Here is a 24,725-nt window from a genome sequence, read left to right on the forward strand (position 1 = left end):
CTCTGGTAGCTGAAGCCGTTTCAAGTTCAAAGTCTCCTTACTCTAAGAGAATTGACAACTCGTCTTGATGGGTGGATCAGGGATCTCCACGAGGGAGTGGGAGACACCTGCTTTAGAGGCCCCTATGTCATCTCATAGAAGACATAGAGAGTGAGGGGCAGAGGGGCAGAGGATATTATATTAGGACATAAACACACACACACACACACACACACACACACACTGGAGCACACATGTACACACCTACACCCATCTCTAAAACACAGCTTTGTATTTTGCCTCCTGAGACTCAGAAGTTCTCACAGAAGCTAAGAAGTTCTCACAGGAATACACAGAGGTCAGAGTGGGGGGCGGGGGAGGGTGTAATGGCCGGGGGTAAGGTGGAGAACTTGTTGAAAAGGTAACACATGCTGTAAGAATTCATAGGACATGAGGGCCGGAGAACTGGCTCAGTTGAAGTGTCCAGAACTTCAATATACAAAAGCCAGGTGTGGAAACACACACCTAGAATCCCAACACGGGGGAGGCTGAAACGGGAGGACCCTGGAGCTCACTGGCCAATCAGAGGATCCCTGGAGCTCACTGGCCAATCAGAGGATCCCTGGAGCTCACTGGCCAACCAGCCTAGCAGAATCACTGAACTCCAAGTACAGTGAAAGGCTGTCTCAAAAAGTCAAGTGGAGGGCAGTTGAGGAAGGCACCTGACACTGACCTCTGGTCCCACATGGACACACACTCATGTACACAACTGTCCACACATGACAATGTATGCACACGATAGCATTTTTTAAATGGAGTTCATGTTGTGTGAATATAATTGTCAATAACATCCAAGTCAGAGTATTTCCAAAATCACACAAGTTCCTAAATGCAAAATGGAGTCATTAGAGGGAATAGTGTGCACCTTTATCTGACATTGACCAGAGATGACCCAAGGTTTTTCTTCCTTGCAACTCATGGGTTAACTTCAGACAGAGGTAACTTTTTTTCCTCCCAAAAGTGATTAAGCTGTCTCCACAAGCCCTTTAAACATAGTCATCCTTAGAGGAAATTCTGACCATTAATATCATTGTGTGCTATTCCACTTCAGGAGTCTGCCTTGCATCAAAAGGGCATGGTGCCCCAGCCCCAGGCACATACACCTTTGTATCCTGAAGAGTCAAGAGGAGATGTGTTGCCAGAACCCAGCTTCTGCAAAGGCAACAGCCATACTTCAGCGTTACAGACAGATGTTCTAAAGACCAGGGCTCCTCAGAATGCCACAGGGTTTTAGAAAACAGAGAATGGGTGTGCTAAAAGTAGTTTAGCCACTTGGTTCTCAAATTCTAGACTAATAATTCAATTCTTTACAAGAAATTAGGAATGAAGTAACAGAAAGGTTATCCTAACTATCATGAAATGCATTTTCTAAAATTATTCCTTTGCATTTTAAAGGGTATAATTATAAATGCTTTTATGAGCAATTTACCAGAAAATTAAAGTCCTTTAGTTTAAAAAAAAAAATCATCCCATCCCTCTGGTAAAGGGTTTTTCTCCCAGCCAGGCATTCCCTAAAAGAAGGTAATCTGAAAATTCATCTCTAGAAAAGTTACCGCTAGGTAAGAGAACCTCCCAGAACGTGGATCAGCAGGGACTGGAGAGAAGAAGGGAGGGGGGCGCATTTCCAGAGTGCTGGAGTTAAGCAGTTCCAGCATTTCTCTGGGTTACAGAGCCACGCAGGCCCTGTTAATTGACTTTTAAGTCACTCTCAGCTGAGCTTCCAGGGGGTGTCCCTCAATCCCACCCAGTTTCTCAGTGTTAATCCCACCCTTTGATTTCGATTTTTTTTCTCTCTCGCTTAGGTTGGCCTGTCCTAAAAGCCTTGCACATCAGTATCGGGAACCCACTATTTGGTGCATGGTCCTGTGAGGGTAACTTTAGTGATGTGCAACATATCAGCTGCTGGTGCTCATATAATGTGGAGATTCTGGAAAAGGGTTCCTAACAACAGTTACGTCACAAGGCTCACAGCTCCCTAAAGCCCCTGAAAGCCACATTCAATTAAAGATTCACAGTGGTTTTTTTTTTTCTTTCATTTTTACTTGTCATGTTGGTTCTTGCCTGTCTTTTATTTTCTTCCGCCTCTTTCACAATGCTGGAAGACAGGGCAGAATGACACCAGCTGTCATTAATACTTTCTAGAAAATCGAAGGGTTTCATTAAGACTGCTACCATTCCCTTGGAGTTGTAAGGAGCACAGGAAGATCAACTTCCAGATTATAAAACCACACATCTGATTTTGAAAGCCCAGGCACTGAAGGCCTCTAATCTGTTTCATACTTAGATTCTTAGGATGTAGGAATGTAGCAATAGCCTCAAATCTACCCCAGTAATATCTCATGAGGTCACATCAATGTCATGAGAATACACCCTCTATCCCTATACTCTCCAAGCATCTGCTGGCTACAAATAAGCCCTCAAAGCCCCCAGGGAAACCCCTCCCAAGTCAGGAAGCTTCCCAATTCACTCAGGACCTCCACTCACCTTCCGTGAGGTGGAACAGGCTAATTGTGAGGTGGTGGTGTTTGCTTTGTGCTTTGAGCCTGTGCCTTTATGTTTTAAGTATTTAAGAGGCATAATCACCTAGTGTGTAGGTTAATTTCTTTCTGATATTGTAATTTATGCAACATTAATATGGGATGCCAGCTCCAATTTTCTTATGCTTATACTCCAGGAGCCGAGTTGCATATTCTGCCAACTCCATTACATCATCTAAAAACCCAAACATTTCCCATTCCCACAGCACTCACAACTACCAGGCACACTTGCACGGTCTCTCTTTTTCTCCCAGACACTCTCTCTCTCTCTCTCTCTCTCTCTCTCTCTCTCTCTCTCTCACACACACACACACACACACACACACACACACACACACAAGATTGGCAACCCTGAGAAGTAGAGAAGTAGACACTACATCTAAGGTCAAGGTCTGCAACTGCAAGTAATTCCTGGAAGATATTACTACTGCTGTGCTGGCTAAAGGATGCCTCCATGTCTGACCTTCCTTTTTTCCATTCAGACTGTTATGTAACCTAGTGCCTGCGTGCAGGATGTGAGTGGAGTGTCTGGGCCTTACTTCCCCCCTTCCCATTAAATCTCCTTGGAGAAACAGACAACAGACCGGTTTCTTCAAAGCATGGGGGTGGGGGCTCTAGGGGGTAGAGGGATATGGGTTAGCAGGCCACCCTGGAAGACGCTGCATTGATTCTATTTTGGTTCCTTGGAGCTTTGGGGAGGTGGGGGGGGGGGGCAGGGGGGGTAGGGTAACAAATTCCCCAGCTTTATATAATTTGCAAGTTATAGATTTGTAGTTGACTCTGCAGCCTGCCACCCCATGTATTGCAAGAACACACCTGGCAGAAATGACACCTGAAGATGTTAATAAACAGGGGTGGGTGGGTGGGAAGGGTCTAGAGAAAGAAGAAAGGCACAAACTAGAAATCAGAGCCACTAGGCACTGTGCACCCCTTCTTTAAAAAAAAACCTGCAAACACATGAAGGGGATTTTCTCCAGCGTTTCTGATTAACCCTGTTACATAACCCGCTCGCATTCCAAATCTCCGGCTCTAAATAGACTCTTTGCAGCCAAAAGCTCTGCACAAACTCGCAGAACTGGTGGTCCTTTTCAGCGGCGCCCCCCCCCCCACCCGCTTTGACCACCCTTTCCTTTCGTCCCGGTCCTTGTCGCCTCGCCCCCATTCCTCTGATTCAAACAGAGCCTCGACACAGTCACTCTTCGGAAATCGCCTTTAATTAAATGGTACCCCCCCCCCCCCCACACACACACCAGCATATGTCATCCTGATGGCTTTTACTGTACTTGAATTCCGTGAATGGGAAAGCTCCAGGACGGACAGGGGGTGTGGCTAAGGTGGGGCGGGAGGGGAGAATACTGTAAAACAGCCAGCACATGATCAGCCATGTTCCTACCTCCAACTAGCACATCCCAGAGGAAGGGAGCGGCTCTCGGTCCCCCTTTCGCCCCCTCCCCCCGCAGCCCCTCTAGCCGCCGAACCAGGCTGGAGAGATCCACTCCAGTCCCAAGCCCCTGGGTGGCTCGCAGGAGCCCGCTTCCTCCGGAGTGACAGGCGTGATTTATACATTATTTACAACAGTAATTAAAGCTGTAGCTTCCTCCTGCTCTTTGCAAACTCCAGGAGGATTCAAATAAATAATCCCCCACCCCAGAAGGAGGGGGTGGGGACCCCACAGCAGCTTCTGACACCTTTAAGAAAGGAGTCAGTCCCCACCCCCCCACCCCGTTCAGGCCACTTTAGGAAAACGCCCGCAGGGGAACAAGCACCCTCGTCTCCCCAGGTCCCCTCTTTCACACACTCCAGACACCAACACGAAATGAACCAAAGGCCCAGGAAGGGCTGTCTCCTTTGCCCTGGCCAACCAGCACTCAACTCTGATCAACCCCAGGTTCCGGCAGAAACGCTGGGCATCGCGGCGAGCTGAAGATTCCCAGAGCAGAAATAAGTTTGGGTGCTTTTTCTCGGCTTTCTCTCTCGGCTTGTTTGCCTCGCAGCCGCTCCCTCCGATCGCGCGTGGAGCGCCCCACTCCACCGTCGCCCTCCCTCCGCGAGCTGCACACGCCCCCTGCCAGCCTTCTCTAGGCTGCGGGCTCCGAACCCCCGACTACAAAGTTGCGCTTCTTCCTTTTGCCGGGTAGGGCAAGGCAACTCCACAACATTCCGCGCACTGGGACCCGGATCCCTCTGCTTTCTCCTCCAAACCCACCCCCAGAGCTGCTCGCGTCTCCCCTCTCAGCCCCAGGAGCGCCCCCTTTCCTCCCCCTGAGACTTCTAGGTCTCTCATTCCTCCCGATCCCCGAAGCTTTTCCGGGAGAAGGAGGATTCGAACACTTCTCGACTCCTACCGCGGGGCGGTGGGGGTGGGTATGAGAGAAACTGTCAAAAGCAGAAAAGGTAACCGAGAAAGCGAGTAGCCACAAACAGACCCCCCTCCCCCTTCTTAAAAGGACACTACCGCTTTAAAAGTTTCTTTTCCCCCACTCCCCCATCTCGGTTTCTTTTTGGTGGGGGGAAATCGTATTTAATTTGGATAGCTCGTCTTTGCAGAAAATAAAACAAGCAATCAAGGGGGAGGTGGGGTTGGAGTCGCCTGGCTGTCAACGCTCGGGTCCGTCCCCCATCGCCTTCTCCCGCAAGCCCAGCTTACTGGCTTGCAAAAGTTTGCAACATTTGTGGGGGGCAGCGGGGGGAGGGGCGGGGGTGCTGGTCGCTCAGGGCAGAACGATAAGCTCGCGCGCGCGTGCACCGGTCCCGGGGACCCCGCGTCTCGCCCGCTCCCCGAGCGCGCGCTCCCCCGGGGTGCCTGGTCCCCCTCCGGGCACGGCGCACCGCTCCCGCCGCCCCCCTGCCCGGAGCCTGGTCGCAGCGTCTCCTACCTCGGCTGGAGCTCGCATAGCTCTGCCTGCGCCCCGCGCCCGGTGCCTCGCTCTTGCGGCCCGTGTCCTGGGTCAGCGGGGTCTCCCTGGAGCCGGCGGCCGCCTCCGAGCCGCTGCTGCCCGGCTCGCTGGCGGCGGGGTCGGGGGCTGCCGGAGCTGACTCCATGTTTTTTTTCCCAATGTAGAGATCGGCGGAGATGGCGAGCTCCGAGACTCCCTCTATCTTCTGTTTTCAGAGCGACTCTATGGTACCAAAAAAAAAAAAAAAAAAAAAAAAAAAAAAAAAAAAAAAAGGAAAAGGAGACGGGCGAGAGCAGGAGGGACCTAGCCAGGCGAGAGCGCGAGCGAGCGCGCGAGTGGCGGTGGACGCGTGTGCGGCCGAGAGGGGACGCGAGGCGGGTTTGGCCACAGGCAGCGCTAGCGAGAGCGTCTCCAGCCGGCCCCCGCACCCACACTCCCCACCCTCCAGACCCCAGAACGGGAGCCACACAAGGCTGCCAAATTTGGGAGGTGGGGGGGGGGGGGACAAAAATGGGGTGCCTCCTGCACCCCGATCCTCCCTCTCCTCTTTAACCCAGCGACAGAATCGAACGGTCGGCGACGCGTGGCTCTGTCTACTTTTGAGATTCCCTGTGGGCAGTAACTCGGTGTCCCCCTATCCGCAGCCAGCTTGGGAGGAGACAAATCCGGTTATCTGCGTTGGGGCACTCGCTGGTAACTGCAGCTCTCTGCAAGACCGGTCCGAGACTGGGAGACTGGAGAAAACTAAAAGGGAATTAGAAGCTGACTGACAACCCCCCTTGAAGGAGGAAGGTGGGAGGAGAGAGGACGAACTTGGCGCTTTTTACTTTGGAATGGGACAGTCTGGGGTTTCCAGCCTTAGATATGACTGGGTCTAAAATAAATTTAGTGATTGTAGGATGCATATGTCTAGCCAGTAACTAGCATTATGGAAAGAGGTCTCTTTCAAGCTCTTCTGCCGTTTTTCTCCGTGAAGGATCCAGAAACCATTTGGCATGGCACTGTTTGGGGAAGAAAACTTTGGCCAGTTTGGTGAAGGACTCTCTGAGCCCACGAAAGGGGCCTAGCTGCATCTGAGCTCTGGTGTGCCTGCTAGCTTCCTATTCCCATTGGTATTTTTGATATTTAATGCACAAGCTCATCTACAGCAGACAGACATCCTGGAGAGGTATTAATAACGTCTGGATAATAAAAAAAAAATCTAGATAATTAACGAGTCTTATCTTTATAAGGCATGATTCTGAGCTTAACTCCCCTTGGAGCACACCCATCTACTAGCTGATACTTAAGGAACGCGGAGAATTAAGTGCTTACCTCTACACCAAACTCCAGTAGGAAATACCAATACTAATGGGATGTGTGGTGAATATCCTTATATGAAAGCTGGCTTCTCTATCTCCGTAGTGAAGCCACCATTTCCTTTTATTTCTAAAGATGCTAATGAAATCAGACCATTTTACACCCCCACCATCCAGAAAACATGAAAAATTTAACAACACAAATATTATTATCTACCAGAAGGTGACAAAAATATGTGTGTTGGGGGGGGGGAAGAAGGAGGGAACCAGAGAACATTGTACTTTTGCTAATTTTCTAGTTTGGAAAATGCTTTGTAAAAAAAAGGGGGGGTCTAAATCTAGTTAAATAGTTTAAGAAGGTTCCTACCACACTCCCTGTCAGTTGCTATTGATTAGTTTTATCCACTGGATTCACGCACACAGTGGTCTTTGCCATGGCTGGAAGCTGTGGTCCATTCTTCCAGCTGATGCAGATGAGTTGTGAAGGATTCTGACACCTACATCTGAGCTCTGCAAGGATCCCCGGCGTTAGACTATCCGATGGTGCCTGTACACAATGCTCTAATTGTCTCCTCTATCTCAAATCAGATGTGTGGCTTCCCCAGCCTCCAAAGCAGGTTTTTTGAGCAGCCTCTACTCTCAGGACTTTCTATTGGTTAGCCTGTCACTGATGTTCTTGCACCAACTGACCTAGCACCATCACATTTGACTTCTCTAAGTATAAACAAACACTTCAAAGCACACAGCTTAAGAGACAACTTCCTCTGGGACAGAAGTCTCAAAATACATCTGCTGGTTGTTTTAGAATATTGCTTTTTTAAATTTTTTAAAGTTTTTACTTGAAACAGAATTACATCACTCTCCTGTTATTTTATTTACTCCAGCTCCTCCTAGTTACCCCCCTCCCTCCCAGTCCCACTTCCCCCCTTCAATTGAAAGACTCTTCTTGGTCTTTGATTACATTTGTTGCATATATATGCATGTGTGTAAGCACAAATAAATGTAAATCGAACCCACTAAGTCCGTTTTTAGCTGGTGGTATGTATATGGTTTCAAAGCTAACTACTCTGCATTGAACAACTAGTTAAAGGTGCTCATCCTGGGAGGGGCTAGTTCTCTTCCCTGCTGTCCATAGTTACCTGTAGTTCAAGTCTAGAAACAGGATATCTTCCACATTAATTAATATCAATATCAATATTGATATCAGAGCAATATCATTATCGATATTGCTCTGGTTTTATTTATGTTGTTTCAAAGAGAGACTATATCACAGCAGAGTTCCTACTCTTCTGGCTCTTACAATATTTCTGCACTTTCTTCTACCATGTTCCCTGAGCCGCAGATAAAGGAGCTGTGATGTAGATGTATCCATTAGGGTCTGGCCTCCCCATGATTAGCTGATCTGCTTTGCATCCAATTGTGGTTTTCTAGGTAGGTCTCCAATTGCTATAAAGAGAAGCTTCTTTGATGAGGCAGATAGTAGCTATAGCTATCTGTGATTATAAGGATAAAATGTAGAATGTAGTAATGAATTATGTTCTTGCCGCAAAGTGGTGGCGGTAGATTCTTGTTGTTCAATCGCTTTCTTCATGGTTTTCCTTTACCCAATTGGGATAGGTCACTCTAGAAGCATCTTCCAGAAAAGAAAGGGGGGCCCTGCAAGCCTTGGTCAAGATACAGGTAGATCTCTGTGAGTTTGAGGAAACTTGGTCTACAAAGTGAGTTCCGGGCTATAGAGTGAAACCTTGTTTCAAAACAAAATGAAACACTGAGATAAAATGTGCTTCCTTCAGAGATGATCCCAAAGTGGGTGAGGATAAATTTCTCCTAACTCAACACTGTTGCAGACTTCTCAGTTTGAAACAATCGGGAACTCAAGTGCCATCCCCCAGGGGAAAAATAAAAGTGAGCTAGATACATTCTTGACTGTCAATCATTGTTAGTAACTAGAGTGTAAATCACCTGGGTTGGGGAAGCATTTGAAACTGGAAGAGCACAGTGAGTAGATTTATATTATTTCCCTTCCTGGTGTCCTTTTCTGATTACTAAATAAGACTCTCCAGTTTTCCAGGTATTTGGATAGACAGGAGCCTCTTTTAGATCCTACTAATTGTCAAAGGGCAACAATGTTTGTTTTTAAATTTTTTTCCCTTTACACTCAGGTCTCTGAGGCTCTGGCTCAGAAAAGCTGTTCTCCATAGAAAAGATAAGTCTAAATCCATGTTTTGCTTTACGGTTTCTTTTTCCACCCCCCCAACCCATCCCCATCCCAACCAATTCCTGGCTCCCCTCCCTATGGCAATGCTACTTTCTTCTCTGCTAGGGTAATTACAGAAAACAGAGTTCATTTAGAGTCTTCTCTCACCCCAGTCCCTAACTGTCCTCATCCTAGTATATTTGCTAGGTTCTCTAACTCTTGGCTCTGACATCTGCACCTCCTTTTTGTTGTCTTCATTCAATATCAGACCCGATTGCTCCCCACAAACCATCGTAGCAACCTTCCTGATAACTGGCCTTCAGTCTTCTAACCACTGGAATCCATTCATTCCAGATAGCACTGCCAAGTTAATTACCCTGAACTACAAGCTCTCATTTCCCACCATGTCACTCCCATGCTTACAAGACTTTAATGGCTCCCCATTGCCTATCCAATTAGCTACTAACTAGTCAACAAGGTATTCAAGGCTCTACCTCACTTATCTCGGCACTCCTACACCAAGGAAGGAAAGCAGATCTCATCTCAGGTTGGTTGGAAAGGTGTGGGCTGGAATTGATGAATGCTGTCTCCCATGGGCGGATGGGTAGGAAATGTGACACGCATGCGAGTTTGAATTTGCCAAACTACCTTACATAATCCTTACAATCTAGGGTTCAGTCTTGATGCCAGGGTGGGCAATGCTTTGTCCTTCTGCCTCAGTGTGTCCAAATTACATGCCGGTGCCTCTTTTCTCTGAGTGCCTTCCCTGACTCCCTGCTTTCTCTATTGACTGACATCAAGCTCCAAGTGTGTACCAATATTTGATGCTTCTTTTGATCCTTTGCCTCAGAACATCTTGTAGTCCAAGCTGGTCCCAAACTCTAGAATGATCTTGAACTTCTGATCCTCCTGCCTCCTGTGGTTTGCACTGCCACATTGAATGTATATGGTGTTAGGCATTGAACCCACAAGTTCACACCTGCTAGCCAAGTACCCTGCCAACTGAGCCATATCTCTAACTGTAGCCCCCTTTCTTTGTTCACATCAGACCCTCCCCAACTCTTCTCTTCTGTTAACTACTCACAGACCCCCTCCCAACAAGTTTGCCTCTAACCTTCATGCCCTGCTCTTCTTTTAACAAACAGATGTGGATCCATGCACCAGAGCATGGGCAACCTACCAGTAGCCACACCCCCAAGATAAATGACTCTTACTCCCCCTTCCTTAGTCATCAGCTGTCAATAGCTCCTCAGTTAGGGGAGGAGCTCATAAAGGTCCATTGAGGTGTACCTTCCTTCCAACAGCTGTGCTGAAGTGGTGGTTAGCTTGCCTGGTCATCACAGCTGCTATGAGCTCATATGTTCAATAGTCATGCCAAGTCCAGAAGACAGTATTACACAGCAGGCTTCCCCACCCTCCAGCTCTGACCTTCTTCCCACCCCATCTTCCATGATGCTTCCTCGGCTTTGGGGTAGCCAAGTTGTAGTACCAAGCTGCACACCTTTTAAAACATTTAATGTTGTCTTTGTAGGTGTTCTGTTTGAACTCTTCTCTTTCCTGGGAGATGATAACATATCTTTTTTTTTTTTTTTTTTTTTTTTTTTTGGTTTTTTGGATTTTGTTTTTTTTGAGACAGGGTTTCTCTGTATAGCCCTGGCTGTCCTGGAACTCACTCTGTAGACCAAGCTGGCCTCGAACTCAGAAATCACCTGCCTCAGCCTCCCAGCCAGAGTGTTGGGATTACAGGCGTGCGCCACCACCGCCCAGCATGATAACAGATCTTGAAGATAATCATCATGCCCTTATATATCATAGGCAGCCATTGGAGTTCCTGGGTTTGGGGGACAGAATTGAACTAATCACAAAATACCACAGCCACACAGTGATCCCATTACACAATGAGAATGAGAGCCCGAGTATTTCAACTTTCAATCATTTGGAATAAGGCTTTCCTTCCTGGCTAAAAGATTAGCTGACATGTATGGGCTGTTAAAATTTATATATGCAAAAAAGTTGACAGTTATTTTTCTTGCATTTCTTGGCAAGAGGGGAGAGAATGAAAATGATGGCAGTATATAGCAGAATTTCCTTGGGAGCGTGGAGCTTTCTACAACACTCACAAGAACAAAGGAGATGGAAAATTAAACCTGAGTGCCCAGACAACAAGTTTTCTTCTTTTCAAAATAGCTTCAGGAGACTGAAGCAGAGCCCCATGAATCTAATAGAAATGTAGTCCTGCTCTTGGGCCTGGGATGAATAGCCATCTGCTCCTGTACAGGGTGTGGTCATACTCAGGGTCAGAAGAGCCCTTGGGCTAAACCCAAAAGGAAAGACTTGGGCTGGATATCCTTGTTACTAATGGAGTCTGCCTGGCCTCCACAGCTGCTCCAGTCCCCACGTGGTGAAGCTAGTTCGAAAGTCTTTGGAATCCTTAAAAGGTGAGGTCTAGCTGAAAGAAGAAGCTCCAGAAGGGCTGGCCTTTGAGGGCTATATGATATGCACTTACTTCCTGTTATGTTTCTCTGCAGGAGGAGCCATTATCATGGAAACAGCGTCCACCACAAATCTGGTCCCTGGCCTGAAGGCCTGAAACCCTGAACCAAGATAATATCTCTCTTTAAAAATTTTTTTTTCTTTCAAGGATATTAGGCAGAGTGACTGAAAACACAATCATTTTGGTGGAAAGAGCAAACCCAAGCATGGCAGACACTAAGAAGTTATAAAGGAAGTGTAAGCCTAGTGTGCGCACTTGGGATGACCCACTCCACCTGATTCTACTCTAACAATGAAGAAACAAATACAGAAAAGTAAGTGCCTTCCTTATAGCAACACAATTGATCAGGAATATTTATTAATTTTATTAGGATTGGTTGTTGAAATGACAATGGCTTAGATATGTTGGGTAAAATAAAAATGTTACTGAATGATATTTAATTTCTTCTCTTTCACCCTTATTTAAAATCTGACCAATAGGAGCTGAAGAGATGATTCATCCACCTCCTCCTCTTCTTCCTCTTCTTCCTCCTTCTTCTTGACAGACCAGGTTTGATTCCTACAACCCATATGGTGGTTCACAAATATCTGTCACTCTGGTTTCAGGAAGTCCAGTATCCTCCTCTGACTTCTGAGGGGCCCCAACATACACACATACACATACATTCAGCAAAACACTCGTACATGGAAAGAATAAAAACAAAAAACAATTAAATCCAATGAGTAGGACATTTAAATTACTGTGTGACTGACATTCTAGCTCTGTAAGGTAAGGCAGAGAAGACTGTTTCTGGCACACAGTGGGTATGTTTATTAAGATTTATTAAGAGTAAGATTTATTAAGGGTAAGATTTATTAAGAGTCATTGTCGCTGTAAGGGCTCAGGTACGGAGAACCCTGAGTTAACACTCACACTCTCTGCTCTTAAAACCTTAGTTGTGCTTATGCAGTTTTTGAGGCATGGAGCTGGGTGCTAAGATTCAAAGCTCCTGTGACTTGTAAGGAAGGTGAGACCTTTAGGCAGGACAGTTCCCTGCCTCCCTTACCATCACCCAGGATTGAGGCTGAAGTCTGCTATTAATCAATTGGTAATTGTCTTCAGAGCTAGTGGCAGGGAGGGATGGGTCCTGGGCAGCTAAAGTTCCCTTTGATAGTTTCTGGAGCCAGAGCTGTGGAGTTCCAAACAACAGAAAAGCCTTTGACAGTTTGTTGCCTTCCCTCCTCTGGTGAAGATCAGTTTATTGTGTATCCATTTCTGGACTGCCTATTCTGTTCCCTTGATCCATTTGCCTTGTCCTTTGCAAATACTACACAGTCTTGATGACTGTGGTTTGGAACTGAATCTTTAATTTCATGCCATTGTAATTAAGGGACTGCGAATGGCCCCATGTGGCTAACGGACATTGTCTCTGACTGAGCAGACGGCTCATTTTACCCTTTCCATGGAAATTCATTCATAGATATTTAGGTTCATAGGCATTTAGCATCTATGAACACTTATTTTGTTATGAAAGACATGCAAGGCACAATAGAAGATTCTAAGATGAATCAGACATTCCACCTGTAAGGTCATAAGACAAGTTCGTCCATATCTGAGGTTTAAGACACAAGTCAATCAGGGTCAGCCTATTCCTGGGTTGGTAGACCACTTGACCAGCATGCATGTGGCCCTGGGCTCCATTCCCAGCACTGTATAAATCAGTGTAAGGCACTGTATACCTGTGATCTTAACTCTCAGGAGGTGGAGACAGGAAGATCAGAAATGTAAGATCATCTTCAGCTACATTGTGAGTTACAGGCAAGCCTGAGCTACACTGAGCCCTATCTCTAAAACAAACAAATAAACCAACAAATCAGTATCAAATACTACAGAATAGGTTTGGGTAAAGGGTCTGAGAAGGGGCCAGCATGATAAAGCATTTTTCATGACTGACATTCAAGAACAATAATATAAAGTTGAGAAATAGTTATGTTTATTAAAAAGTTGAGATTTTTGTAAGAATATTTGAGGTAGCTGACTATTTTTATCCTCCAGATATGGGGGTTCATGTTAATTATCAGCTTGGCAGAATCTAGAATCACCTTGGAGATGGACCCCTGGACATACTTTTTCAGGATAGTCTTGATTACCTGAATTAGAATGGGAAGACCTGCCCACTGTGGTTGGCACCATTTCCTAGGCAAGGGGATCACAGATGAAGAATACACACATTCATCCCTAGTCCTCTGCTTCTTTATTGTGGAGATAAAGCTGTTTCAGGTTCCAACAGATGCCACTTCCCTCTCGATGATGGACTGTGTCTTGAACTGTGAGTGAAAATAAATCCTTTCTCCCTTAAGTTGCTTTTTTCAGAGTATTTTATATAGCAACATAAAAGAAACTAATCAAAGAATTGCAATCATACACACATCTCTACTAAACTACAGAGCTACAGAGCAATTTCCCTTGGTCAAGGGATTATTGCCTTTCTTATAGGTCAGTGGATATCAACTTAGAAATGCAGATTCTCGGGTCTCAGATTTTCGGAGACTGAAAGTCTTGGAGATGTGGTTGTGATATCTGTGTCTGAAACTAGACACTTTAGGTGTCTGTTCTTCGAAAAAGTTTGAGAGACACTGTTGTGGGTCCAAGGGCATCTGAACCATAAAAACGCAGATGCAGACACATGGATACTCTAGAAGTGAGATCTACATCTCTGTACCTGATCATTTGACCTGCCCTTCCACAGGAATTCCCCAGAATTCCCTGCAGCACACAAGGAACCTACTACTGCTGAGTCTAGGATACCTTACGATTTGGGTGGCAGTTATATAGAAAGAGCTTTTAAAAATCCTGTTATTCTGGAAAGATTTGGGTAGAGATAAAATTTGAAAATTAAAAAAAGGAGAGAGAGAGAGAGAGAGGGAGACAGAGAGAGAGACAGAGAGAGAGAGACAGAGACAGAGACAGAGAGACAGAGAGAGAGAATTGCTGTTAAACTTGCCTGTGGCACTAATGAATCAAGATATCACTTTCACATTGATAAGTTATACATTTAGGTACATTAAGTCTGTGTGAAACTAAGAAATCAACAAGAAATATATATATATATACATATATATATGCCTAGGTCCAGCGTGTATGCTCTTTGGTTGGTGGTTCAGTCTCTCAGAGTCCCAAGAGTCCAGGTTACTTGACTGTTTGTCTCCCTGTGGAGTTTCTATCCCCTTCAGGGCCCTCAGTCCTTCCCCAAACTCGTCTGTAAAACTCCCCAAGCTCCATCCAGTGTTTGGTTCTTGGTCTCTGTGTCCTGAGTCAGCTGCTGGGTGGAGGCTCTGAGGGAACAGCCATGCTAGACTCCTGTCTGCAAGAAGAACTATTTTCTACTTAAACATCAGAAGGGCTACAAAGACTGAAGCTCTCATCCCAAAGTCTACATTGGGAGAGCCATTATAAGGTCAGACTTACCTTTAGAAACATTTCAACATTTGGGGGACCCTGCTTTCCCCAAAAAGAATCCCTTTACCTGAAATGGGCTGACCATCCCATTACATCTTTTTAAAAATTCCTAACATGATTCATTTAAAGATATTTAGTCACTTTAATTTGTATTTATATGTGTGTGAGTGACCAAAGAGACCAGTAAACAGGGTGCCAGAAATCTCTTGGGGTTGGAGTCAGAGAAATGGGTGGTGGGAAGTAAACTCTGGCCTTCATTAAGATCAGACAGTACTGTTGTACTGTTAACGGTTGAACCATTTCCTCAGTGCTCGCCACATTTCAAAGTATACTTTACTTCCCTCAAGTACTTGTCTGTGTGTGTGCTGTCATGTTCATGTGCTTAGCAATGCATTTAGTCTTCAGGGATGCATGGGTGACTTCTTAGGCTTGGCTCAGTGTGTTGACTTCATTTTCTTTTTTCCTTATCTCTCTTGTTCTTCTTCATACAGTAGTTGATTAAAACATTCATTTCTTATAGTGAACAGAGATCACACTTGAGAGCAAGCTCATCTTCCTGTTAGACCTTACCGCTCATCACATTGTGGAATGCCACCGGACAAAAGAAGCCATATGGATTAATCCAGAATTAAGGGATAGAGAAGACATTTGTGTTCACTTGGAGGCATCACTTACACCATGAGATCAGGGACCCACAGCACTGGGAGGGAGAAGCCAGTGATAGCAGCCAATACTCCAACCATCCCCATAACTTATCTCTTACATCATTACCCGCCAAGCTTGGCTGCAGCTATAATCTGGGAAGTTATGGAGAGCACTGATGCCTTGGTCCCACTTCTAGAAAATCAGGTTCAATTGTCTTGGGGTGCAGCCTAGGCAGGGGCATAGGGAAAGCTCCCTAGGTAATTGGTTGAGCAACTGCCTGCCAAGTTTGAGAATTACTACTATCCATCCAAAGGGTGTCAAGGAGCCACATATAGCCAACGATGATCTTGAGCTCCTGATTCTATAGCCTCTGCTTCACAAGTTCTGGATTATGCGTGTATACCATCATGCCTGGTTTATGCATTGGCTGGCAATGGGACCCAGGGCTTTGTGCAGGCTAAACAAGCACTCTGGCAACTGTGTCCTCAGCCTCTCAAATGCTATTGATTAAACAAACATAACTTTGAGCGCTGCTTTGGGGAGGACACGTTCCCCATTCATTTTCAAAGTTCCTTCTCTTCTAAGACCCAGGATAATGAAAGCACATTACTGAGTCAGATGTAATTTCATTTCTCTCTGGGGAGCAGCTTCAGGTCAGATTCATGAAAAATATCATTAGGCATTTTCTTAGTGATGAATTTTAATGAATGCTGGTGACGGTGTTTGTTTCTTATCTGTTGCCAAAGTGAAGATGCCAATGTGCTGCTTACGCTTCCATGTCTCCATTTCTGGAGAAGCTGTGTCTAATGGAGGCCCTACTATGACATCTGGAGAAGCTGTGTCTAGTGGAGACTCCTAGTACAACATCTGGAGGTAGGCTCTGTGCTCTTCAGTTAGCAGCCCATCAGACAGCTGAGTGATTTCCCCAAGCCCTCTGAAATTCCCTTTAACTGCCTAAAGAATACTTGGTGCTACAGAAGCACGTGGGTGCTTGCCTGACAGGCACAAAGCCCTGGGCTTGATTCACAGAACTGTATACACCAGGTGTGGTGGCACATACCTATAATCCCAGCATTCGGGATGTGAAGATGGGAAGGTCAGACATTCAAGGCCATCTTTGGCCACAAAGTATTTTCAAGGTCCACCTGGGATACACAAGATCCTATATCAAAACCAAAAGAAAGAAAGAAAGAAAGAAAGAAAGAAAGAAAGAAAGAAAGAAAGAAAGAAAGAAAGAAAGAAAGAAAGAAAGAAAGAAAGAAAGAAAGAAAAAGAAAGAAAGAAAGAAAGAAAGAAAGAGACAGTACTGATGAGTAGAGATAGCTAAAATCATGAGTGAATTTAGTAGTCTAAATTTCACACTTTATAGGCCTATGAACTTTGGCGATGGTGTCCTTCCTCTCCTTCCCTTTCTCCTTCCTCCTTTCCTTCCCTCCTTCCCTTTCTGTCCTCCCTTTCCTCCAGTGCCTTCTAGAACTCTATGTACTATGCATTACATGAATACTATGAAGGTTCATTCAACTATTTTTGAGGACCATGTAGAGATTTCTTCCCGGGACGTTGTTTTCTGCTGTCTGTTTGGTGAATTGCTCTTAGGACCCCCAGCATCCTTTGTGAGCCAGGCTTCCTCCCAGGGGGCTGGCTGCCACTTCCAGACCCCAGCAAAGCTGCTGCTTAAAGCTCCCCTTCCTTATCCCACCTTTACTTTCTTATCACAGCTTTCCATTGGGAATCTTTGTACAAGGTCTCTGTTTTTATCCCCCAAAACCATTGCATTGTACCCTGTTTCCTGATGGCTTATCTATGTGAAGAAAAAAAAATCTTTGCTTTTCCATTTATTGATGTATTTATTTGGGAGCATGGGAGAGCATGCTCCCACCATAGCATGCGTATGTTCCCTCAGAGGCAGCCTGTGGGAATCTCTTCTCTCCTTCTACCATGTGGGCCCTGAGGATCAAACTAAGGTTATTGGGCTTCACAAGAAGCACCTTTACCTGCTGAGCCTTCTTACTGGCTGGGAAAAGTAATACCCCAAGGAACTGATTCTGTTTTGGAAAACACCAGGTTCTTTGAGAGATGCTCTAGACAAGTCGAGAGAGAGTGGCGGCATCCGCAGTTTCCCCGCATGCTGTCTGGTTCATAGAAAAGCTCATTCATTGGGAAAAAAGGGAAGATAAATCTTCAGTTTGCATATTATTTCTCTTCTCAATTGGCGGCTGGCTGTCAGGATGTGTGAGATTCTGAATAACCAATCAAATCATTAATTTTTGGATGAAACTCCAGGATGGGTGGCTAATTAGCAATGTCTAATTAGCAATGCATATGCTGATTTGGGGGAAGGGAGCTGCCTGTAGAGCCATAAAAATGTTGCTGTCTAGGAAGAGAGGGGAAAGCATCTGTCCCCTCTGTGAGTCACCCAGAACATACTGGATACACCACAAAGTCAGTAACTTTCAGCTTGACGCCTATTTCACATCCAAAAGTTAGATCCGCAAATATTTTCTTCCTTGGGACATGTTGTCACAATAAAGAGAAGAAAGCCTTGGTTCTGAGCAGCTGTCACCCTTCACGTTATTCCATTATGATGACATGACCAAAAGGGTGCACTGATGGGCTCTTATTCATCAGCTGGCTTGTTCCACGGGAGTGGGAGGGGCTGGGAGTCGGGGTGGGAGTGGCGGACAAAGGTGGGGATTGTAGAACTAACAGCAAAACACTGTAAGACTTTGGAGAAGTTCTTGACCATTATGGGGTTCAACTTCACATTCTTGCCTCCACCCTGTCCACGCCCCACGGTGAGGTGGAGTCAGTGATTTGCAAGGCCCCCTTGTGATTCAAGTTAACTTCTTAGTGAAAGCATAGTTGAACTGGAGGTATGCTTGAGCCGATAAAGTGCTTGCAGTGCAAACACCAAGACCTGACCCACAGCAAACAACCCAGGAGAAGGCTGGGGAGTTTCTATTGTATAAAAGCAATGCCTTATTGATATCTCAGCACCTACCTGTCTGGACATCCAGGAGGCCAGGAATAACAGGAAGTCTAATTCTTACTCCACGCTCAGCACCGTTTTAACCCTTATAGAGCTGGCGCAGTGAGGAGCCCAGCTCTGTAGATGGATAGACTGAAGCGCAGAGGCAAGAGGCCTATAAGGAGGTAAGACTTAAACTAGGTCTATGAGCCAGACATGTTAACTTCATCACACTGCAACAGGAAACTGTCATTCAGGCTTAACAACCATGCAAATGAGTGACAAAGACATCACAGAGACATCTCAGAGATGTCTACTTCACAAAGTTTCTATGTATTGCATAGAACTGGGGATGGATGAGGGTGTAGCTATGAAACATAAAAGAAGCTGGAGGGGGAGAAAAGACTGCTGAAGAAGCAGAGGGAGGGAGGGAGGGAGCGACTGGAAACTCAAGACAGGAAGGTAACAAGGAAAGTATGAATGTGGGATGGATGGGGTGGAAAAGTACAAGGAGGGGGTGGGAATGCAGGAAGAGGGGAGAAAAATTAAGGAGAAGAATCAGTAAAAACAAATTTGGTGTGTATGGGTGGAGAGACAGATCAATGGTTAATAGGGCTGTTGTTTTGCAGAGGGCTGGGGTTTGGCTGTTGAATGGCTCATAAGTACCTGGAACTCCAGCCTCAGGAGATCTCCTTCTGCTGGCTTCTATTGGCACCTACAAGCACCTGAGGATACACAAACATAGACACACAACATGTGTATATATATGTGTGTGTGTGTGTGTGTGTGTGCATAATTTTTATTCTAAATTTTGTTGGAAAATCCCTGTAATTAAATCCATTATAGAATATTCTAATTAAAATGTGTGTGTGTTTGTGTGTGTGAGTGAGAGATAGATAGATAGATAGATAGATAGATAGATAGATAGATAGATAGAGATCCTCATGATATTTTAAGTAACTTTACAGTCTTTGTATTTGTGAGACTGCAATTATAGCCATATGTGACCTATGTTCAAGACACACCTGATAATGTAAAGAACTAAAATGGTATTTTGGCTATAGTGGTTGCTAATTGTTCACATAATTAATTAATAAATAACAGAATGCAAGGCCTTACCAGAAGGAAGAATAACACTGAAATTGATAGATGAGGTAAGACAGACAAAGGAGGATACATTATGGGTTAAATCCCTGGAAACAGTCTAGGAAGGGCCCTTAGTATTCAGAATCCCAGCAGAACAGGAACAGGCAGCACAGGAAGGCTCCTGGGCCAGGAAGTTCCCTAGAGAAGGGATGCTCACCCACAGGAAAGGCTTGCATCCCAGCCCTGGGCTTAGTCTAACTTTTTCACTGCCCTTGGATTATCCTCCACTGACACAGCAGCCCGAAGGAGATGGGAGGAGAAGAGAAAAGCAAAAAGACACCTCACAGTCCCCATTTCCTACACTCAGCTGTCCATGTATTGTGGTGAGAATTCTGGAAGTGCATTCTTTAACAGAATGGAAGGTTCTCTGCAGATGTGCGTTGTCTGCAGGAGCCACCGGGGTACCATTTGGCAAATTGCTGCTACAAAGCGGTGGATGGTACCCTGGTGGCCTCCTAGACTGATTGGATCCCTAAAAGTGTTTAATTTATCTCTGGGGGAAATTTACACCCTGGGAAAATCTGGTTAAATATATAAATGAATCTTCTAACCAGCCAAGATGGAAGATATAATAAAATTATAAAGCCAGAAGGCACTTCCCAAGAGCAACAGGTGTATCTCCCTCCAGACACAACCTCACTGCAGTCTCCCACAGGATTCCTTGGCTGCTTTTATCAGGCCTTCAGGAAGAAGGTTCCAGAAAGGCATGTTACCCTTTACTCTTGAAACTCCTTTCCTCATCTGTCTGGAATCCCTGCAATGGGAACTGGGGCTCATCTTAACCCTCTCAGCTCCCAGTGAGATGGGGGACATTTGAACATCAGCTTCCTGTGAGTTTTCTTGGGCTTGGTGGTTGTCCTGAAGGTTCCCCAGGATCTAGAGCTTTGGGAGTTAGGCACACTTTAAGAACCTGTCTTCTCACTCTTCTGTGGCAAATAACACCCCTGTCACCCCAATGTATACTTTCCATAGAATCTCCATCAGGATAGTCAAAGGTATGTATATTGTGGTAGCAATCATCTTACTGTGAGGGTAAGAGACCCTCACCATAGAGGGAGGTTGTGACAGCCACAGTGTCTACTGTCTGTCAGCAGGGGCTCTGCCTTTTAGTCACTCCTAGTTACTACAGGCTACCAGAACAGGCCAAGAAGATGTGTGGGCTCTGCGGCTTCTTCTTGGAGGTGAACTTTGTCACTTCTCTCTGTATTGATTGAGCTGAAGTTGAGTCACAGAAGCACATCTGACACAAGGGAGCAGGAAGGACAGTTCTAACATGCCCTTGGATGCACAGACAACTGTTGGGACAGAATCACTAACAAAAGCCACAAGGGATATCTTTGCATAGGAATTTCTTTAAGAGGGGTTTCCCATCATATTCCTAAGAGTTCATGGAGGGACAATCAATGATTGTGTGTGTGTGTGTGTGTGTGTGTGTGTGTTCATGCATGTATGTTACAAAACTGAAGATGGAGGTGTTCCCTCTTTTTGATAATACAATATTTTGGATCTGTGTCCTTTAAAAAAGATCTATATTGCCATAATAACACATTTAAAGGCAAAAGAAGAAGATTGAGGTTTTCATTCAGGTGGCCTAGTTCTCATTGTTTATCTTGTGAGGTCATATATCCCATAATAGAGACACAAAGAAAAATTAGCCATTGCAATTGGTCTTAAGACTAATGAACTTAAAAGCCCATGAAGGAGATAGTCAGGTTAATAAACACGTTTATTATAAAACATTTTTGCTTAATGGCCAAGCACACAGACTTTGGAATAAGGAATAAAAAGAATACCTGAATTTGTATCCTCCTCATGGCTTGTCTGTAGTCATAGTTGATTCTAACACAGAGCATGAGAGAACCAGAGCAGACAACCCATGGGAAACATTGCATTGGTTACCTGACAGAAGCAAGGTTGGGGAGGAAGGGGTTACACTGAATCACGGCTCAGGGGACACAGTCCATCACAGCATGGAGCGCATGGCAGTTGGCAACCCTTCTCCTGGCAGCAGAAGTTTCTGACAGAGCTTGCTCACTGTGCAGTGTCCTACTCTGGAAGCTGATAGGCTTGTATTGGGAGAGTACCCTAGTTATATCTCTGAAGGCCTGTCCTCAGTGATCCACTTTCCCAATCAGGCCTTACCTAAAGATTCCACAGCCTCTGAAAGCAATGCTACCTGCCACCAAACCAAGGGTGTGAACACAAGAACCTATAGAGACATTTTATATGAAATGCCAATGAACATTTGTGGCCCATATTCAGTGTCCTGTTCAAGGGGCATGGTCTTATAACAGGGGTCCCGGAAAGTCCTGAACAGTTTCCTGGAGAAAGGGCTCTTGTTTGTGTTTGAGAAGGCAAATAAGAGTTAGGTAAGGAAAGAAGAAAGTTAGAGATCTCTCTGGGAAAAGTTAAAGACAGACAGACAGACAAAAATCCAACCAACAAACCAACCAGGAGTGGGTCTGAATCAAGCCAGAGCATCCTGCACCACATCCCAACCTTGCTCCTTGGAAATGGTGTGATTCAGTGTGAATAATGTCACCTCTCCCAGCCTCCATTTCCAGACACATCCATCAGGGACCTATCAGGATGTTGCTCTAAGCCAGGTTGGATTGACTGTGGTAGCAATGAAGGACAGCTTGTCCTGCTGGGGAGGCTCCCTGTGTACCCCACAGTCACCCATGTCACCTGTGTTCCATTTCATAAGCTTGGAGCATCCACTCCCATTTTCCACACTGTGAGTTGAAGAGACAAGTCAACTCATTGGCTAGGATTGGGGACATGGAAGGCATGGCACATTTATCTTGAGTCTTAAGTGCTAGGCTCCTTGGTTGCAAAGGAAGGTAATTGATTTATCGTTCTCACTAACGTTAAGAGGCTGTGGTTTGTGCCAGATGAAAATTAAATAATTAGCAAGGAATATTCACTTCTAGCATCCCCGGCCAACTGCCTTTTTCTTTATAAAGATGGGCCCCAAGGGAATGGCGAGGATGTAACTGCAATTAAATAAGGGTATAAACTTTGCAGAGAGCTGTCAGGGCAGAGCCAGTGCTTGGCTGGGATCTATTCAAGAGCATCCACTGCTCATGGTGTGCTCCAAGGAAAACAGCATCTAAGTGTAGCACATCCCTCAGGTGCAACCATTCTTAGGGCACAGGGGACCAAACTTCCCCATTTTGGCTGAGTAGAAGACTCATTTATATATTTAACCAGATTTTCCCAGGGTGTAAATTTCCCCCAGAGATAAATTAAACACTTTTAGGGATCCAATCAGTCTAGGAGGCCACGAGGGTACCATCCGGGAGGAGAAGAGATCCTTTCAAAATGCTGTCTATGAGGGCAACTGTTACAGAAAGGAGTGTGTTGTTTTTCCTAGGGATCCAAAGTCATAGATAGGCCAGAATCCAAAAGACATGGTGAGGAATGTGTGTACATCAGATGATCCAGCTGTTGAGAAGTCTTGGCAGTAAAGGTGCTTGCAGACAAACCTGATGACCTGAGTTCAATCCTGGGTCTCATGTGCTGGAAGAAGAGAACTGACTTCTCCTGTAAGTTGTCCTCTGACCTCCACATGCACTCTGTTGCACACCCACACCCAAAAGAAATATACATAGACCCACTTTTTTTAAAAAAATGAATTAACTAAAATTTCAGAGGTACCACTATCAAGCCTGAACATGGGACTATATCCCTTGTACAAATATTTATTGAACGTTACCTTGTTCTAGGCCCAGTGTCAAAGTCCTGTGGCTATAACACTGAATAAAACATAAGCTTTCCTTGTGTTATACTCCTCTGTATAATTGAGACTCAACTCAGCTTTAAATAACAGGCATCTAAATTTCAAAAGGAAAACCACATCTTACTCTAGTTAAAAGGTAATTCTGTTTCTTCAGTTATCAGTTTCATGAGAAGATGAGTCTGTTTCTTGGGTTTTCCATTTCACGAAGTCAGGGACCAGGCTACAAGTGCTGCATTGATCTGGGCTCTTTACCATGGTGCCTAACCTTTCACTGCACCTGCTTTGGCCCCCACATCACACTCCCATCCTACTGAGCCCCAAGAAGTGAAAGTAACATACATTTCTCCTTTAAGATCACTCCACATGGTCCTGATTCTTCCAAGACCCAAGGGTAATATCAGGAGTTTATCATGAGTGGTCAAACCAAGAACTTAGACCTCTGTTTCTAAGAAGGAAGGTGGGAACTGATACAGATTAAATGTAGGAACTGATATAGATTAAAAAGATGACTTTACCATCTCATTTATAACCAAGTCACTAAAGTAGATATTCTCCTACCATAAGAAGACAGCCTTGGACATGCATGCCTTACATGGGAAGTTTGTCTTGATTTCCCTTCAGATTCATAACAGCTAAAAGCCCTATATAAAAAGCAGGTCAGGAGACAGTCAGTCAAAACACTAGCAGAAGGGCTGGAGAGGTGGCTCAGTGGTTAAAAGCACTTGTCGCTCTTACAGAAAGTGCAGAGGTCATTTCTTACCACCACCACAGGGCTCAATTACAGTTTCAGAGGATCCAAAGTGCTCTTCTGGCCTCCTTCGATACTTGTATGTACTTGGTGCATGCATACCCATGCAGGCCCCCCCCCACCCCCTTCAAGGATATCCCTCTGGGAGATAAAAATTGTTTAACATCTTGGAAGAAAAAATGTAATACCTCATATGCATAGAAATGCATCACATACAGATTAAAAATAAAATACAAGAAATCATGGGTGTTTTCTGTAATTAAATTTAAGATTTTACATATCTAATCTAATGGTAGAGAATGTCACAATAATGCCACAATCTAGTGGCAGACAGCACACAATATACACAAATATAGACAATGGCAACACAACCAGGGATCCCAATTAGGAAATACGCTAAATATATATACACGCGTTAGGTCTATAGATGATACAAATGTAGAATTATCCTTAATGGAAGAAAAAGATAAATACTCCACAATGAGAAATGACTGAAGCAATTCTCATAATATTTACATTCAATTTAATTTTAATTTAATTCAGACAGCCATAAAAAAAGGGGGAAAATCAATAAAA

The sequence above is a fragment of the Apodemus sylvaticus genome, chromosome 7 (assembly GCF_947179515.1).
Source record: "Apodemus sylvaticus chromosome 7, mApoSyl1.1, whole genome shotgun sequence".
NCBI lineage: Eukaryota > Metazoa > Chordata > Mammalia > Rodentia > Muridae > Apodemus > Apodemus sylvaticus.